The 20,035-nt window shown below is 43.4% G+C and overlaps 1 protein-coding gene across 1 annotated transcript in view; it reads right to left on the bottom strand.

Moving 5' to 3' along the window:
- NAXD (NAD(P)HX dehydratase) overlaps positions 1-19,803 on the bottom strand; it is an 88,025-nt gene extending 68,222 nt beyond the window's left edge. Inside the window, exons 1-2 of the mRNA XM_049834674.1 lie at positions 19,701-19,803; positions 7,064-7,267 (exon numbers count right to left, since the gene is read on the bottom strand). The gene's annotated coding sequence lies outside the window, so the exon portion shown is untranslated. The remainder of the gene's footprint in view (positions 1-7,063; positions 7,268-19,700) is intronic.
- Positions 19,804-20,035: the final 232 nt, after the last annotated feature.

The raw sequence follows: 20,035 nt of genomic DNA, 5'->3' as shown, positions 1-20,035 counted from the left end.
GGTAACAGGAGCTTGGCAGAACCATGCAGGCGATCTTATTCACTGAACAGTTGCACTGACCAGGTGGTCCTCTGAGGTTGGCTAGGGACACAGACGCTTCTTTTTACACTTTCTAGGAAGCGTCTGGATGCAAGTAAGTGAGCCAGGAAAAAAATCTGTTCTTCATTCCTTGGAAAGCTGAGGTAGTACAGAAGAAATGCTTGGGGTTTTCCAGAACACACTCCTAAAATGGTTTGGTGAAGAAGCATGTTTGATCAGGGAAACACAGACAACAGTGTCACATTTTTGGAGGGATGGGGAGAGGGGGAGAACTCCTGCAGTGTGGAAACAACCCAAGGTTGGTTTTTGCTGCCTTCTATGCCTTGTGACACCATGAAGGTGTCACACAACGGCAGCCACAGGGTCCGTCATTGGTAATCTTCCCACACCCTGTGGAGGCAGTTTCATTTACCTGCCCTCTGCCTCCAAACTGGCTGCTGGTATTACGTGGAGAAGGTTTCAGTGGGGCCAGCTTGTGGCAGAAATACTTCCTTGCTTACAAGGATGAGAGCGATTGGTCTAACTTGGTTTGACACTTTCTTAACTTCAGTTGAGTCCTGTTAGTCTTAGACCCTGAAGTCCAGGGTCTTCATCTTATCTTATTGTTTCTGTAGTGGAGGGAGAGGTGTCTAACCAGGTAATCTGCTCTAGAATCACATTCAGCATCACTAACACACCCATAAAAGCCTGTGAAATGCATGCAAAATAAAATTTATGGGATATGATTGTCATTTGCTTGTTTGCAGTGCCTCTTAGATTGTCAAATAAATTGTTGAAGATTAGGGCCTCATTATCGTCTTTATCGAAGGCATGAACTGAGGGATGGAATAGTGAAGGAATGTGAATAATAACAAAGAAGAAAGTCACTCCTAAGGTTTTGGCCAGGATGGCAAATTCCCAACAAGCTAATGAAGACTTTGCAACAACCCTTTTTTTTTAATGCCTTCAGCTCAAAATGCCAACCGAATGAATCAAAATTAGGAGTGTTCAGCAGAGCAAGAAAGACTGCAGAGGACTGCTCCTGCGAAAATTAATAGAGACGTTCTGGAACCTCGGCTCAGACGCATGAACGAGTCTGTAACCTCAACTATCAAAAATTCATTATATATGTAGCTTTGGGGGATTTAACAAGCCATTTGAAAGATGGGAGACTATAGGAGAAATGAAAAACAAATTAAATATGTTCGTTACAGTATCATTACTTCATTTTGCCTTCAGAAACTGGCACATATGATTTGGCTGAACAGACATGGAACAGTGTCTTTTGATCAGTATGAATTACAATGCATCTTGCCCTGCTGCCGCTCTCTGTTACTCCTTCCATGGCTTGAATTGCACAGGGTTTGATTAATGTACATCCTTTACACGGGGTCATTTTCTCTTTTATAGCCCCACTCATAATTATATAAAAAGACAGTAGCTACCCTGGATCAGAACGCCCTCGTTAGAGAGAACACCCACACATGCACTTTTTTTCCCCTGAATTTTTGCTCTACAGTTTTAAAGTAAAATAACTTTGAAGCTCATCATTTCTGCTCTTTAATGAACATAATATTGGTCTAGGAAGAGAGCAAACCTAGAAATGAATAATCAGTCAGAGTGTCTTACAGAATACTGCCCTGACAGCTACAGGCTTGGCCTGATGTGATGCACTTTAATAGAGTCTCAGCAACTAATAATCAAAGGCACCAACTAACTCATTGGCCCTACTAAGACCATTTGATGTAGGAATCTAGTTTTAGGTATCCAAGTAAAACCAGTTACTCCTAATGTTCTGTATTTTTGTGATTGGAGTGTGTCCCTTTAATTGGTAAACAAAATTTAAACCAATGGAATATTATTGTGTTATATATATATACCACTGCTAAAAGACTCAGCCTGCCTCCAGGCTGAAAAAGTTCAATTATCCCTTTTCAATATAGATAAAAGTAGATTTATTTATTTTTTTAGTTTTCCAAAAAAGCTCATGCAAAATTTCATTTCACCCAGACTTCAGCATTGCTTTTATTCTCATATAGATGTAACTCTACAGGCTTCAAAATGCCTTAAATAAAAGTTATTTAACTTTCATAAGACTTGACTAATAATTTTCATTGGTGTTCACGAGTTGTTGCATTGGAACTATTCGTGTTGTATCAACATTTACAATACTGCAAATGGTGTCAGACACTGGCTCCTTGAAAGTAAGGCAACTTTTCAGCTAGTCACTTCGCTGCTTCATGTCTAATGCCTTACAGCGCTATACTGTGCCTGACTAAGAATCTTCTTTTTCCGTCATTTTCTGATTTTGGGTGTCATCTGTATTTCAAGGAAGCAGAAGTAAAAGCAGCTCTTCTTTTTAACTATCCCACTGACACACGGGCATCACTGATAAATTGAAAACAAGGCATCTCACCTCGTGGAAAAGTGTTTCTAACTAACTGCAGATACCAGAGTAGCACTGGCTGTGTAAGTGCTACTCCTGTGCCCAGGGCTGGCAGAAGCTGCTCCACAGAGCTCTGCTGCAGCCATGGAGAGCTTTTTACTCACCATGAGCAACCACTGAAATACATTTGAGATTCCACATATTATCATTAAGCTTAATTAAAAATGGGGGAGAAAACCCCAAACCACCTAAAACTCAGCACTGCACTTTGCATCAAAGGAAATCCTCAGCTTGATTTTTCCACCCAGTTGTTCTTTCTTTACTGTGACCTTTGTTATGTAAGGCGCGTACCCAGATTTGGGTTAAGACACTAGGATATTTGTACCACAGCTAACTCGGAGTTGTTCGTATGCTTTCTCACCATACAAATGACTGTATTTTTTCTTGCTGCCAGAGTACTTAGTCCAGTCAGAAGGTAATTTGTGAGGTAGGTGAGGAAACATAATGTATAGAAATTTTTTTACTATAGACATACTGACATTGCATCAGGACATGGAAAGTGGGAAATATACAGATGAAAAACTTGGAAGCTGAGTCTATGACTTTCACTCCCAGCAGCCTAATCCAGTACACCTGCTCATTCCCGCAGGCTGTGCAAGGTAAGGAGGGGTGCACTTCTCTTCCCAAAGCCACAGAAACACCCTCAGGTAACTCCCGCAAGGTTAAGGTCCCTGCGATCCCTGCGGCCGAGGCAGTACCCATCCACCAGCACACAGCTCTGCAGCCCTCAGGACACGTGCTGCTCCAGCTGGGTTTTCTGTTCTGCTCTGACCACTTTGCACAGCTCAGGCGCTAGCAAAGGGCTGCAGCGCATCTGGAGACGGGCAGCAGAGAATTTCCACCACACAAAGGGGCTTTGCATTGGCATTAGGTGCGCAGAGCCAGCAGAGCTGTGCTCTGCACCAGCTGTGCTGCCCTTCTGTGGTTTACCGGTGCCAGGGCAAAAGGGCAGATTGGCGAAGAGGGACAGACAGAGGTCTGTGTCCATTTTCCAGGCAGCCCCAGGATGGGGAGCACTGGCAGCCCGTACTCAGAGCCCCTGCACCAAGACCATCACCTGCTGTTGATGAGGAACAGTGGAGTTTTTCATACGTGTGTAGGCGCAAGAGGAAAAAATATCCTCAGCGGCAGCCCCAGCACAGCCAGGTGGGTAAAGCACCTGAAAATTATCCAGCAGGCAACAATGGGACACCTGACAACAGGTTTTGTTCAAAACAAGCTTCAGCAAAAGTACATGCCTGCATAGGAGGGAGCAGACCGATACGCTGCGCCAGCATGTCTGTGAGAGAGGAAGCAAGGAATATAAACTGTACTTTAAAGGAAGTTATTTGTTTTCATGTCTTTAAGGGATGCTGTCAGTCTCTATGCTCATCAGAAACAAATAGCAAACAAGTTTTTCAGGAAAGCGAGTGTGATCTTAACAGCATCTGACTGCACATGCGAACATTCTCTGAATACGACATTTCTACTGCTTTTTTATATAAAGCATCCTTGGGAAGAGTACTCCCTGACAGAGGATTTACTGTAAAAGCAGGATGGAAAAAAGTGACTGAAGAAGGAACACCTTCTCGTTTCAGTGCGGTAAACATGGAGGCAGCTGTTCGCATCCGGCTTGACACCCACGAGATCTTGCCCTCAGCACTCTTCCCACAGGATCCATTTCCAACCGGCGTGAAGAGGGCTCTCACGCTGGCCAGTGAGAGATCTTGCCCTCAGCACTCTTCCCACAGGATCCATTTCCAACCGGCGTGAAGAGGGCTCTCACGCTGGCCAGTGAATCTCGGGCAGCAGCAGCCTCTGGGCTGTCATGACAACCACGGGGCTACGGCCACGGGCTCTGGACGCTCACGCACACTGCATGGAGGCTGGGTTTGTGACTAATCCTTTACCATCAGCTGACTGTTGCCCTCTGCCAACGCTTCTTCCAGTTCAGAGATCACGGGAAGTCATTTCCACCGGGATGTTCATTTGTATTGCTGACTTAATGGTACTTTCTGACTAATGGTACCGGATTATTCCGGGAAATAATGTATCAATTCACCATTTTATCAATGGTCTAAAAAATAGCGTACCCTCTTTTGTCTCTTTCAATTCAGCTGTGGCCCCTAAACCATTTCTTTCCTAGGTTCAGGGTCATTCTTGATTACTGCAGTGGTAGACTGCGGCCTGTGACAGAGAACATGAACAGCAACATCCCAAGCATGTCAGCATCTCAGCGCAGTGTGACTGCAATACAAATGATTTTTGGACTCATGCTGTGACTATTCAGGGGAAGAGGCTCTCCATCTCCACCACAGTAGCTTCACAGCTCTTAGCAGTGAAGCTTTTCCAGAGGGTGAACAACCTAGGTAATCTCTGCTGTTTGAATCATTAGTCTTTGTCAAGTATTTCTTGCTGTGATAAGCTTTCAGTTTAATTTGTGGATAGGATCATTCATATTCAGAGCAGTGGTAGCAGAGCTGTATCCAAACAGGATAAATGCTGGTCCTTACTTGCCACGGTATTACTGCAGTTTCATGATGCTGCTGTTGTCTGAATTAGAAGGAGGGGGATTAAGAGTGCCGTAGTCCTCCACTGGCACACCAGGGATACATTCAAGGAAAGACGTGCAGCCCTTGCTCCCCCAGTCCACACGTCAGCATCGCCGAGACCAGCACTTAACTGCACCAGGGCCAGCACCAGCCGGGTGCGAGACCCTCTGAGCAGCTGCAGCCGTCGGAGCCTCGGACACAGGCTCTGGGCAGCTCTCGGTCTCCCTCTCCAGGAGCAAGGCTGTTGAAAAGGCAACTGCTGAGGCTGATTGTCAGTTCCTTCGTTTGCCAGCTTCTTCAGAACGTAAGATTGTTAATCCACTGCTGAAGAAAAGCTTTCTTACTGCAGCCACATGACTGTTATGTATTTGAGCTTTCAGGCTAAGCAGTTAGAGAGCAAAGAGTAGTGAGGAAATACTTAGGGACAGCCAAACTCCTGGGCCTTCAGCATCTGGGGTTTCCCCTGACTCTTTGAAGCTAGTTAATTTATTAGCTGCTGGGGAACAGCATGTGTCAGTATTTACCAGAATTTGTCCCCAGTACCCTTCCCCACGAGGTGGGGCTGGCACCTCTGCAAAGGCACGCAGCGGGAGCCCTCTCTGAAGGCTCAGCAGGTCCGTGAGGGGCTGGCAGCCTCCACGCTGTGGATGGTAGCTCTGCCAAAGGTACTGCTACCTTTAGCATTGCAACAGACTACTTAAATGTAATGGGGTTGCAACCTAAAACACTTGAAACAGGTTTTCCATTAGTTATGATTTCCACAGCCACTTAATTTCCATGGGAAGTGTATGCTTTGACCCCTGTGCCTACAGCGATGTCCACCTTTCCCCTTGGGTCACGGCACACACGTTTCCCTTAGCTGTATGACTTTAGCTAGCAGCCGCCTGGTTTTCAGAAGAAAGATCTGAACCTGGACATTAGCAGTCGCGGTGGTCTGTCTCTTTTCTCCTCATTCACCTTCCTATCGGTTCAACAGCCCAAGCACACGGAGTTGGAGGCACAGTGAAAAGCTCCTTGGCCTTCCCAGGGCTCTTCAGGATAGCGAGATGAATGGGCTCGTTTACTACAGGTGTTGCTCGAACTGCCTAGAAGCTGGTTTCTATTTGGGACCCGGTATCATGCCAAAAAAGGATTCTGTGATGAGGAATGGCAGAAAAGTGCAGGTGGCCTGGCTGCCTGCCATCGTACCACAACGAATTATTGGGATTTAGAAGGTTGGAAAGAACAGAACCCCAAAATATCTAATGGGCCACCACAACTGGGACCCCAGTGCGGAGACCCCGGCCAGCAGGGCAAAGGAGGGAGCACTGGGTGGGTGTTCACTAACGACTCCCCGGTATGAGACCCCCCAGCCCCTCAGCGGGGGGAGACACCCCCATGCTGCCATCCGCCAGCACCCTGCAAAGCCCCCGCATGAACTGTCGGCACCCCCAGACCTTCCTTCTACCCCCTGCTTTGTGCACCACACAAATTATCTTTAATCTGTTGTTCAAACCTGTCTGGGGCCATGCATACCCTGAGCACTCACGTGACATCCAACATGTTTTATCCTACTTTGTAAGGTAAACATTAATAACACATACTGCACATTCAATGGAGAAGATTTTTTAAAAAAATATGTCTGAGAGAAATGCTAATCACTTTTTTTCTTTGCAAGAGCTTGTTTCAGAAGTAATTCCTCCAGTTTTTGACTGTGCCAATACTGTCAGGGCATGTAGACTGTATATATGTCTGCAGTCTTAATTTTCCTACTTGTCCAGATAAAGGCACCTGCCCACGTTCGCACCTGCCCCACACTGCACCTGCACCCTCCAGTCTGAAGATCAAGTTTGCTCTTACATGATAAAAAAAAGGACAGTGAACGGACTGGTATGGTGTTTCAAGCATGAAGTCAGGACAGGAGTTTTTAAGCATCCAGACTCTGCAACAGAGAGATGTCCTCATGCCCCATAATACATTCATCTCCTGAATGTCCTTTTGTGATTGGCATAGTTTGTGTTTCAAGACATGACAACACAAATCCACAAAACCCCCACGTACTTTAGTATGAGACTAGGCACCAACTTACATTGCAGATTCTTCCAGGATGTCTTCCAAAAGGTTATCTATCTTCCAAAGAATATCTTCTTGGGATAATCACTACAAATCCTATCGAACTGCAGAAACTGGAATTTCTGCTGAACCACTTCATCGTTGGGAAGATGTAATTTCACATCATCACAGAGGAAGCGAGGATCACAATCACCGAACCCCCATGATTTTGGGCAAATTCCTGTGAATTGTAAAGCACGTGTGAGCAGAGAGCTCCTGCTTTCATTTCCAATGAAAAATGTTCTTAGTCAGAGAGAGGAAGTTGATGCAACACATTAAAATTCTCATTTTCTTAGCCAAAATAGAAACACTTCTACGGGTATGCCTACATTGCAGCCAAATTCATGACTACAGCTCCAAGTAGTTCAGACTATCATAATTCCCACCCACCGGCTTCTGTGGTGTTAGCAATAGTAAGGGGTAAAGATACAGTGACTCAGCCCTCCTCTCTGACATAATTTGGGTCAAATGGAAAGGATTTTTTTCTTAATTTTACTCACTGGAAAAGATGTCAAGGAGATTACCTTGAGCATTCAGCCATGAAACTATGGTATGACATGCAAATTTTTAATTCATTCCAAACTAATATCTTATTGTGCATTTTTAAACAAAAATCTTTGGAAGTTACAAAAGGAAACATGGAGTCTCAAAGGAAAAAAAATGCAGAACAGAAATTAAGAAAACCCTTACTATATTCATCAGACTTGGCCCACAACTATTCAATGTTTTTGATAACCTCATATAGCCGGTCTTGTTAAATCTTTTTGAAAGTCTGGGTAAACTGTGCTAGCTTCTTTTTCCCTGCTTAGGAACACATTTAAAGAACTGTAATCAAAGAGGGAGATATTATTTTCCAAGGTGACGCTGCTTGATTAGGCATCAGACTGTGACAGCCAAAGCATTTTTATGGATCAAAAATACAGCTGACGAGTGGAAAACATGCTAGAAATTAATACTACACTTCTTCATGACAAAAAGCTAATAGAGGCTTGTCTCAATATTAGATATGACATGGTTTGATATGCAAAATAAAAGAAGAAAGATGAAAGGCCAGTTAAAGAAGAGAGATGAATGAGGTAACTCTCACAAATGGTTCAATGTGTAGGATTCATTTCTCAAACACTGGCCATCTTACAATGCCTTGCCTAACTAAGCAGGCTGTTTCACCCCACTCCATTTGCAAGGTGAAGTCAATTGCAGTGGTGAGGTTCCTGTTTCTCTCCACTGACCACAGAGGGAACCCAGACACCCACCCTCTCTACTTGCTCACCTTTTCTTCTGGCAAGTTATCCCTCCTGCTTCAAGTTCTTTCATTTACCCATGTCCAGAAAAGACAAAGCAGAAACTCAGAGAATCTTAGCTGGATTTAACTGCAAGGGTAACACAATAGTAGATGAACCTCACTGTAAATGCATGAGAAATAATTCAGCCTGGGGACACCTACATGGGCTGACAGGGTCTCCTACAGGAGGCCTTTGAAAACACCTCTCTCCATTGGCTGTATAGCCTATGCCCAAACCATTCAGCCTGGGAACTATGAGGAAGAAATGTGGCTCAAGCTGAAAGAAAGCAACAGGCTGCTTTCAGGACAAGGTACACCATGTATCCATGGCCCAGTTCCAATCATAGAATCATAGAATCATTTAGCTTGGAAAGGACCTTTAAGATCATTGAGTCTAACCATTAACCCAGCACTGCCAAGTTCACCACTAAACCATGTCCCTAAGCACCACATCTACATGACTTTTAAATACCTCCAGGGATGGTGACTCCACCACTTCCCTGGGCAGCCTGTTCCAATGCTTGATAACCATTTTGGTGACGGAGTATTTCCTAATGTCCAATCTAAACCTCCCCTGGCACAACTTGAGGCTGTTTCCTCTCATCCTATTGCTTGTTATTTGGGAGAAGAGACCGACCCCCACCCGCCCTACAACCTCCTTTCAGGTAGTTGTAGAGAGCGATAAGGTCTCCCCTCAGCCTCCTTTTCTCCAGGTTAAACAATCCCAGTTCCCTCAGCCGTTCCTCATTAGACTTGTGCTCTAGACCCTTCACCAGCTTCGTTGCCCTTCTCTGGACACGCTCCAGCACCTCAATGTCTTTGAGGGGCCCAAAACTGGAGACAGCATTTGAGGTGCGGCCTCACCAGTGCTGAGAACAGGGGGACGATCCCTTCCCTGCTCCTGCTGGCCACACGATTTCTGATACTATTTCTGATGATGAGTTGCTTCTCACAGGATGCTTCTCATGGTGGGCTGAGGTCCTAAGAGCCCACCCACAGCTAGTTTTTTGGGGTTTGTTTTCTGAAAAAAGGTGGACTGTAAAGAAGGCTAGAATACAATTCTGCTTTTTTTCAGATAAACGATGTCAAAACTGAAGGCTGGACTGTTCGCCCGTGAGTACACCCTGGTGAACAGTTACTTTTACTGCTACATTTGTCATCATATTAATGCAATTAATATGCACAAACAGTAGATGCTAATCTACTCCTCTCTTAGAAGAGGCTCATTTTTTTTGCTGCAGTCGGAAATGCAGTTTGTCAAGGTCACAAATCATCTCATTCCTTGGCAATGGCTGATCTCAGAATGTGACCAAACCAGCCTCCGTTTACTGGTTAATAGTTAACAGTTTATTTCAAGTGCCTGATAAATTCTGGGTCAGATCTTCTGAAAACATTTGAAGGCTCAGAGTTAATGTTTATTTTAGCAGGTTGAAAATATGAACCACTTATTTCTGTAGCCTCTTGTGATTCGATTTTATTTCCAGCATGAAACAAATGGGGCACAAGCAGCCACCTGCCTTGCCAGGGAGACCTAATAAAAGACTTAACAGAAAAATCTCTCAGAAATAGAAGACCAGATGGGAGGAAGCTACAAAGACCAGAATAATAAGTTACCACTGCTAACAGATAGTGTAAGATAGTTTAAGGCCAAACATCTACCCTCATCTAAGTTTTGATCAAGTTATGCAGCTTTTGCAAAACCTTTTCAACTCTATAATCTCCAACTACTACCTCTACATTTCTTTGCTTAAATCCAGTACAGATTATACTACTTCCTAAAATAAACACTACTTGATTTCTTCTTTCAACTAGCTGGATCGTGTCAACGTAAGTTTTATGATCCTTCCAGCTGACAATCAAGATGCAAGAGACCACCTACGGCTTGTTATTCAAAAACTTGAAAAATAAAGCCTTGAACAGTTGTTGCCCTTTATGTGGGTCTAATTTATACTAGAGGATGAGTTAGCCCACAGTCTGGGAGACCTTTGCAGCCCCTTTCCACAGTTACCTCCTACCCTGACTGCACCTCAAAATCTCAGTGTCCCACAGAAGGGACAAATGAGCTGTCATTTTCATCTCCTGAAATGCCACAGCTTTTAGATTAATGCTTTAAGACAAGCTGACCCAGATTTCAGTTTATGTTTATATGCAACTGCAGTGTTTTGGGGGCTGCTTCAGAAAAGCATCCCTTTCACAGAGGTGGGGAGGATGGATTCAAGTGGGACACAGAGCAAGCGTACAGGAGCTCTCTCCTGGGAAACGCTGCAAGTGTCTGACAATTAGCAGCTTTGGGACTTTCTGATTTCCATTAGCTTAACCTTTTTTTTTAACTTTTGGCCTCCACAAGGCAAGGAGTTCTGCAATGTAATCATGTACTGAGAAAAAGCAATCACTTCCTTCGGTTTTAAACCTTCTACCACAAGATTGTAATGGCTTCTCTCACTATTGCTAGCTTCCCACCAAGTTTTTCATCCTTTATATTGGCAATTTGAGGACAGAGGCAATAAGGCAAATGTTTTACCTGGAGAACAAACTCCACTTCCATTCCCTGGATTGCCTAAATTCTTTCATTTTAAAAAGGCCTTGAGTTTCAAGTTGTTACAGTTCTTGTGCCTTCATACAATGGTTTGTTACAAATCTTTTCTCTTTCGTGATCACAAGATGTACTTATAATGAATATAAGCACATTGTGAACTTGCGTGCCTTATCCATCAAAACACAAACTTTGACCTGAAGCTCACTGAAAGGGATAGATTTTTTTTCTACCGCCTCTGAAGAACACAGCTAACAAGTGTTTGCTGTGATTTCTCCATTTGTACTCTATTGATTTTTATTTCCTTTTTTGTTACTATCCATTTTCTGTATGTCTAGAAGTTAGCTAATTTATAACCCTAATCAAAAACTCATAATAGAATTTAAATTCAAGTCCATCCTTCTTCACTGAAGAATTTCAGCATAGGCTTCATTTAGGTATGCTTTTAACTGTTAATAGTGTTCCTAAGAGCTAAGAAAATACTTCAGCACTCAGCTGACCAGCGACAGGCTATATGATCAGGTCCCTACTTGCCATTTCACTGAGAATGGAAATCTTTTTCTACAGGCACTGCTATCTTCCAACCAGAATGGATATTCCTATTTATTTTTCTTTTACTCTCTTCCATTCTCATTTTCCATGTACATATTCTATAATGAAGCTTTTGTTTTACACTTTGTATCTTCTCTCTTCTCTTTTGGACAAACCCCCTTCTGTTTCACCTTTTAATTTCAATTATTTTTTCCATTCAGTTTCATTTGTCTACAGTAAATTAATTTTCTCCTTTCTCCTTTTTCTGATTTAAGAATAGCAATCTTGCTATGTTATTTTATAGTAATCTCATCTGAGCTTTAGAGAATTACAAGCTGCTTTATTTGAATTAAATAGGAACAAGCTTACCCCAATAATAATATCTTACGTTAACATCTCCAATACGTTCTAGAAGTGCTCTTTACTCTGTTATTTTTACTCCTTAAACAGACCAGCTTTGACACAAGCAGGTGTTTGAAGTCAATTAGATTATATCATATTAAATCTGGAGTGAGTTTCACCCAGAACTTCTGTTTAAATTAGGGATTTAGATTAAATATCAACAAGCATTAATAATTTCTGCAACTTCCTCTATCTCACAGAAGCTGTCTTCTCAGTGTGTTAAAAGGATATATATATAATTCACATTCTATGAAAAAAAAAATCTCATAATAGAGAGAAACTTCTTCCTTGAGCATTTTCCTTCTTCCATTCTTTATGGTTCTAAGTTTTCTTTCTGATTTAAGAGTTTTTGCCCTGGGGTGTGAAGGAAGATTGGGATACCTTATACTCAAAGCTGTTGGAACTGGTCAGTGGTGTGTCAGGCCAAATACAGAACTGATCTGCTCCCATAAGCAATTTAAGCAATGTTTCAGTGAAGCTGACATAAGTGTAAATCAGCACAGAACATAGCACTATGTTTCTGCAATGCTTGGAAGATGAAAACATTGTGACAATACTAATTATTACTGATAACTAAATAGCCAAAGAAAGGCAGTCTGCAATTATGTTTACCTCCTACTTGGCATTTCAAATGGAAAAAAGCAAGCAAACAAACTTTCAAATAATATTTTCAGAGCTGAAGCCAGACCAGGAGGTACTAAAGCAATTATTTCAGCAACTTGCTTTTATGAAGGGAATCACCAGCAACAGGTTTCATTTTTAGGTAACTTCCCAGGATCCCAAGAAACACAGCAGCATCTACAGTCTGGAAAGACATCAAAACAGTAGCTTGCAATTCATAGCAACTCAGAAACAAAGTGCCAAAAAATATACTTCAGCAAACATCATTTGCATCAAATTTGCCCATAACAGAACTACATAGAGGATAATTGTATTATAGCAGGAGGAAAAAGTTCTGTTTCAGCTGCAAACAGTAGACACTGTTTGTCAGAGGCAATTTTAAAGTATTTTTGCTCTTGAATTTAGAGCAGGATTATGTCTACATAATTAGATGGGAGAATATGTTTTTGAGGTGGCTGAAGGTCAAATCCCATCATGCTTATTTATACCTTGGCTATGAATAGTTCCACTGATCTCAATAAGACTTCTGGAGGAGTACCCAAGGTGAGTAATGATGAAAAACTTGGTTATTAAAAAAGAAAGGGCAAAAGCAAAACAGAACAGTTTCATAAGATCAATCAACAGCAAATTTCTAAATAGTGAAATTGAAAATACGCTCGAAAGAATGACATAGAAATTAATTCCCAGAAACTCTGTGATCTAAAGGGATGCACTGGGGCATGGTGCACTTTATTTTAATCATAAATACATGGTTAAAGGCACAGAAAAATAGGAAATTCTGAATGCAGCATCTTTATGTAAACTCTCTACAGGATATTACAGTACGGCAATGTTTCAAATGTAACGATGTTGCCCTTATGCTGTGTTCAAAATGATTTTAATAAACCTTAGGGTTGTTTTAGTAGGCTTTACTACCTAGATATAATGTCTAATACAGTGAAAGTCCAACTAACTAGCTGTCAACCCAAATCTGAAATACTCTGTGGTTTTTGTCTCTTTATACAAATTAGAAAGCAGCTAGGAAGTCCTCTTTCATATTCTAGGAGGGAAAGATTTTCTGTTACAGAAGTAACTAACAAAATCATCATAGCATCCTTTTTTCTAGTTCTAAACTAGGACTAGAAGAGGACTTTAAAATTTTGTACAGTAAGTTTCTAATTTGAAGACTACAAACTTAAGCAAAACTTTCCACTATTACTCTCCAAAACCACACTGGTATCAATTATATTTGCATATTCTAAATTCCACTTTGATCATCCTTTCTTCTCTTAATCTCCAAGTCCCATCTTCACACATGTAAGTAAATCATGACTGTCTTTATACTCCTAATTACATTAACATTGCCTTTCTAAATAAGTTCTATTATCCATCAATAGCTGTTGCATCCCTCGAGAAAGGGCGAGATGTAGGCAGATGAAGCAAGAGTCCATGAAGGGGTTCCATGCTTTTAGGAGAAATCATTGTGATAAATTCCATTTCACAGTGATCAGTTTACACTTTGAAGGTCACAATGTTATCTTTCTGTAAGTGGATAAAAAGAGGACAGCTGTTCTTTACTGCCAAATTCAATCACATTCTTTTGACCTTTAACAAGCGCCTGGAGGAGAAGTTCCACTTCTCTCTGCATACTGCCAGTATGGGCGGGGAGGAGTTCAAAGAGGAAGGAAAAATGGGGAACACAATGGCTCATCCAGCCAAGAGGTGAAATAAAAGTGTAGTAACACAGCTAGAGACAGGACAAAGTGGAACTCCTGACTGGATGTGATTTTGCCCTGAGGCAAAGTTGTCTGTGACACTCTTCAATGGCCTTTGCTTCCTGACCAGGCTTGGCACCACACGAATTGCTTCATAGGGAATGGCTATGGCTCACTGACTAGAGAAATGACTTAAAATTAGGGTATAAAGTGCAGAAGATACTTGATATGCACAAATGTCAATAGTGAAGAGGTGGGCTCAACTGAAAACACAGGTCTATTCTGCTGTATTTGTCACTTTTTTTAAACGAGTCACATGAAGACAGTATTGAACTTGCAAATAAAAATAAAGTTTTTACGACTGTCACAAACCTGCCTTGTGAAAATAACTTGCATTCATTTTGGTTCCCGTGTCATTATTGGTCACTAGGATGGTGCCATCTGATTCTGCCAACCCTGCACTCAGATTCCCATTCGTGGGCTGCTGCAGTCCATAGGACTTCTCATAGATGCATGGATCTGTTCATCATGAACAAGAATCCTGATGAGTTTATAAGAACTAAAGCAAATTCTGTCTTACTACCAGCTAACTTACTCCATCCGTTTCACGATGCTGGAAGAGTGAAAACTTAATACATCTTTTTATAGGCCGAAATTCTGTAACTTCTTGTAGGCATATAGACCTATGTACACATCCACGCACAGTGCCCTATTAAACTCCAAAAACATGATAGAACAGTAGGATAGCCTTGGGTTGTCATGTGTTGGTGGAGTCTGATTAGATCTTAAAATGCTGCAGTTAGAAAAAAGAAATCTATGCAAAACTCTCATTTTTATGCACCTACCAGAACTTCTTGCATTGTGATCACTTTGAATCACAATTGCTTACTTTCTGATCGAGCCCCTAATCCTATATTTCCACGTCATTTGGTGACTACATCCACACTAAGCCCCCTGAAATTCAGGTAAATAGTTTTTTCTTACGTATAGCAGAAAGTCTAGAAAAATTAGAGCACTGATTCCTTCATATGGTAGAATGTATAAATCTACCTAGATAGGTACAAAATACTGGAGGACTCGTATGGTTTTGGTGAATGGGAAGTACTAGTAAGGAGAGCATCGAGCTGGCTGGTGGCATGGACACGGCAGGGCTGCTCCCTCCACACAGTGCTGGCTGTCGGCCGTTCACCAACTCAGATTCCTCACTGAAGAAAGCTGATTTAAGACCTTGACTCACAGTTGAGCAACGAAGGCTAAACTAACTTCCTACAGAAGACCTGGGTGGGGAGTTCCTCCTGAACCCGCATTTTCACCTGCATCTCTAGCATCTGTGTATCAGGGAAGAGTTTACTACAGCTCGGTGGCTGTATCTACAGCTCGGGTTGTCTCATGGTTTCTATCTAAGACCTTCTTTTCAGTTGCCTGTAACACAGGCAAATTCTAGTCATCCAGGTCAGGCTTTTCTGTGATAAGGTTGTCTCAAGCTGGTTGATTGACCTGTCTCATTTTCAGTGTGCTGTGATTCCGACACCTGCCAGGCAGAAGTAATACAGCGATATACTTGTTCAATCCCGGTGAAAGAAAACACTCCTACAACGGAGGTGCTCCAAGAGCTGCAAGGTTTGAAGAGGGGGCAGAGCGCGGACACTTCCCGAGGGGAGGCGAAGGCCCGTGCACCTCGCTGGCGTGAGCAGCCAGCGCTGCCCAGCTGAAACCCCAGGGATCTGAAGGTCAGTGGCCCCAGCCATGGGCTGCTTCATCAGCCTCCTCTGTGCCGATCACAAAACCAGCAGAAAACTACTCACTGTCACTGTTGAGCTAGTTTTTCATCAGCTCGTCGAGCTCAACTGCCTTGGGGAAGGGTCAAGCAGAAGCCAGTGCCAGCACAAGGAAAAGGAGAGGGAGAAAGGGGTGGAACTGCAACCCTAGAGAAAGCAGACTAACTCTTGAAATGCAGGGCAATTTCCCTTGATTAGGGCATCTAGGCTGTGGACTAATCCATGGGGTGAGGAGGAAGAACCTAGCCCATATAAGGATAAATATGCAGACAGAGCAGTGGCAATGTGATGAATAGCTCTTTTAGGCTTTGTAGCCTGAACGAGAGCGCCTTGAGAGAGAGCTGTAGTTAGGGCTGTCTGGAAGATGATGAGTGCAAATATTTCTGTTTAATGAGCATGCACACTCATTTGCTCATTTAGGAGAAACGCAGAAACAAAACCAGAAATTGCCATGCTTCTCCTGTTCATAGCTTTTACAGTGACCTCATGCCTCATGAAGAGGTGCAACTAATAAACCACTGGAGTGCCAGCACGTTTCGAGGCTGAGGAATAAGCCTCCCTTACTGCCCTTCTCTTTTGCCCGTAAGGCCTTGTCTAGGATTCGCTAAACAACTGAGGTACATGCTTCTCTTTTATGGATGCATCTGTGTTTAAAAGGCAGCGTGTCTATTTCGGCAGTTTGTACCTCCTCTATCATTACAAACAGTCCCATTCAGTCCCTGTGGTATCTCCAGAAAGCATTCATCTGGGCATGGAGGTTCAATGTCCCAGAAGGCAGAGACACTGCCAGTGGAGGAAAAAGAGAGACAGACTGACGTGCAGAACACCAAGGCCACACACAGCAAACCTGTGACATGTTGGGGGCAGCAGTTAGTAGCTGGCATGACATACACCTTCAACCACTTGCTCAATTTGTCTCCAAAAGAAGATCAGCTCAGCAAAAATGAACCCTGTTCCATGACAAACACTTCACCCCATGTGAACTTACAAAATACTGTTAGCCTGGAGACCAAATGGGGCCCATAGGCAGGACAATGTATATAAATAGCTAGGGAAGGCTGGCAAGGAAACAAATAAACAGGCTCTAATTTTCTCCTGCAAAATTAGGCAGCTTTCACACTGTAGGAGACTAGAAAGGTTGAGTTACCCTGACACCAGTACAGTCATTATCGGCTCAGGTTTTTGGGTGGTGTACAAGGCTGACATACCCCTTCTTGAGGGGTTTTTATTCTAGCACAGAAATCGGTAGGAAACTTTAATGCATTGCCTGCCTCCGTAAGCTAGCCCAAGTGTCTGAATTCCAGAACATCTGGAGGCCAACCATGGTGACCATGTTGCCACACTGTCATGAAGGCTAATGAATAACCTCACTGTAATTAAATGGTGACCTCAGATGCTCTAAAATGAAAAACAAACAAACCCCAGACAATGTGTACAGCCTGCATACATGCACTACCCAGACAGTGAAGTATTCCATATTCCTTCCTATCAAGCAACTTTTGACATTCTTCATGCCCATACTTACTACGGTGGAGACCTCATGCTACAGACAACTCGGTGATTTGGGGAAATCTTGCAACAGGCCTATGCATCTGAGGGCTAGAGAGCAAATTACAGGCTCTTAATGTTTTCCCAAATATTTTCACATACGCTCTGTTATTATCTGTACTGCATTACAGACTATCATGAGCCATTTAACAACAGGCAACTTAAATGGTACACTGTAGATTGGAGTGCATTCGTACAAGGAGACGTCGGCAGTAATAACCAAACACACTGCGCTGTGCCCTGCAAACCTGTTCTCCTGAGGTCAGTGGAAGCTCAGACTGCTGAGGACTTCACAACCTCAAGTATCTAAGGGCTTACCTCAGGAGCCCTTCTATATACCTGGAACCTGTCCACGTAACTGTTTTCCTAGATTCTCCCAAGGATCCGAAACAACACACAGTACTCTCCCATCTTACTGCGTCCGATTATTAGGGGCAGATTACTATGAAACAGAGATGATCCTTTAAGTAAGTGGTGAAGGGGAGGTGCATAGTAGTGGGATAACACATGTCCCTGGTTGTGTCAGAGTCGTTAGCTGTGGTACCAGGTCCAAATAAGTATTGGGCCTGATGGATTTGTCATCTCATTTAGCTAGGCCATGGCTCACATACAAAACTGATATATTGCCATCAGTGAAAGTTGGCTGGTGACACTTTCAGGAGAGTCCTTGGTCTGACTGACCGCTGCTAGCTGGAAATGCACACATGCAAAACTGTGGGGATGTGCATATCTTGTTTCAAGCAACTGTAGAAAACATCTGTAAAGGGAGCGGTGTTCTCTTTTTATAATGCACATTATTGGTCAACAAAACCAAAAATCCCAGTTGCATTTTCACCCTATTACTGAAACTGTTTTCTGTCCTGACTTGTCTGCATCACTATTAGAAACTATTGATACCTGTTTTGAATACCAGAAGAGCAACATTTCACTAGCACATGAAAATAACTCAAGGACAGCAGAATCTTGGTAAAATACGGAAATAAGTGCTTTAAGTGCTTTGACTGCTATGATTTGGTAACAGCAGCACTGCTGTAAATCAATAATCATACCTAAGCTTTTAGGTATTTCTTTATTATGTGGACAGTAAATCAACGCATAAAGTGAGAGTACACACACATGAGGATCCCTGTACCAGTTCAGATCTTCATGGTCTAAACTCTTTTGATACAAGATTCTTCTTTTCTCTTTCTGAAGTGGTGCCTGCCACTTCAAAAGGGTGTAACATACATTGCACATGGGAATTTGCAAATAGTATCCATGCAAAGAGAACATCTGTTCTTTTTACGCTTTCATACCAGGCACCCAGAAGAAACCTACTCGCTTTGCACTACCTCAGAGAAGTACTCTGATGCAATGAGTTTCTTTTTCCCAACTCTGGGATTGAGATGGGAATCTAGGTGGGAAATGGGAATCTGAGCCGAAGGCTGCACACAGCACAGCAAAATACTGCCATACAATGATGAAAGCGAAACAACCCCCCCCTCACCTAGTATGTCACACAGTCCTGAATCACATCCCATATTATTATTTTGGAGTCCCTGGCAAGTTGTTTTTTCTTTTGCTTTCCCCAAATAATGTAACATCCTCTCTCTTTGGGTGCCTCCAGTACTTTCATCTGGTGGGTATCTGATTCTGAACTGAAAGTACGCATCACCAGGTACAGCTGCAAAACCACAAATGCGGGCGATAAAAGCTGAATAAGCAAAATTAACTGGGCATGGCTTAAAAAAAAGTACTGCTACGTGGCTATTCCTTTTTTAGCAGGTAAGCAAAAATCAAGGCGTCTCACAGACGCAAACCCTAGACTGGCTCAAGAAGTACTAACAGTTTCAACACGAGACACTCAGGAGCGAGGATGCGTGTTCGTTTATTATGGAAAGTGCTGCTATCTGAATGCTTTCGTGTTGGGGAGGGATCGATAACTGGCAAGTTCTCTTAAAAATACTGTAACAGGTGTTTCCTCTCCAGTTGGTCTACACACCATCCCTTTCCTTGCCCAAAATCTGTAACACCTTTACATCCTATTAAAATATTTTCCGGGATTTGTTTGGCACAGAGGCGACCGATGCAAAGCCGACAGGCTGGATCTCTGGCTCACTTAAACGACTGCTAGTCCTGTCACCTGAGCTGGAATTAAGCTGAGTTCCAGCAGCTGGGCAAGTGATTGCGCAAGCGGGCGGACCCGCCACCGGGGAAACAGTCCCCGATTCCCACACAAAACCTACCTCTCACCCGGGCAGACGCGTTTGTCGGGCCGCTGTCCCCGCTCCCCGGCCGATCCCCGCTCCGGAGCTAAACCGCCCGCCCCTCCGCCGGCAGCCTGGGCGGGAAGCGGCGACGCGGGCTTTCCCCTCGGCCTCGCGGAGCCGCTTTTTACCTCAGAGAGACTCGGGCAGCCCGGGCCGCCTCAGCCGAGCCCCCCTCACGACGGCTCAGGGCGGCCGAGCTCCGGCCCGACGCCCCCCGCGGGAGGCGGATTCTCGGCAGCCCGCCGGCAGACGGGGGTCGGGGGGGGTGGGAGGGTACAGGGGCGGCCGGGACGCATCGCCCGGTTCCTCCG

This window comes from Accipiter gentilis, chromosome 31 (genome assembly GCF_929443795.1).
Source record: "Accipiter gentilis chromosome 31, bAccGen1.1, whole genome shotgun sequence".
Taxonomy (NCBI): Eukaryota; Metazoa; Chordata; class Aves; order Accipitriformes; family Accipitridae; genus Astur; species Astur gentilis.
Note: the sequence above shows the minus strand (reverse complement) of the source record. Positions and strands in the feature narration are given on the sequence as shown.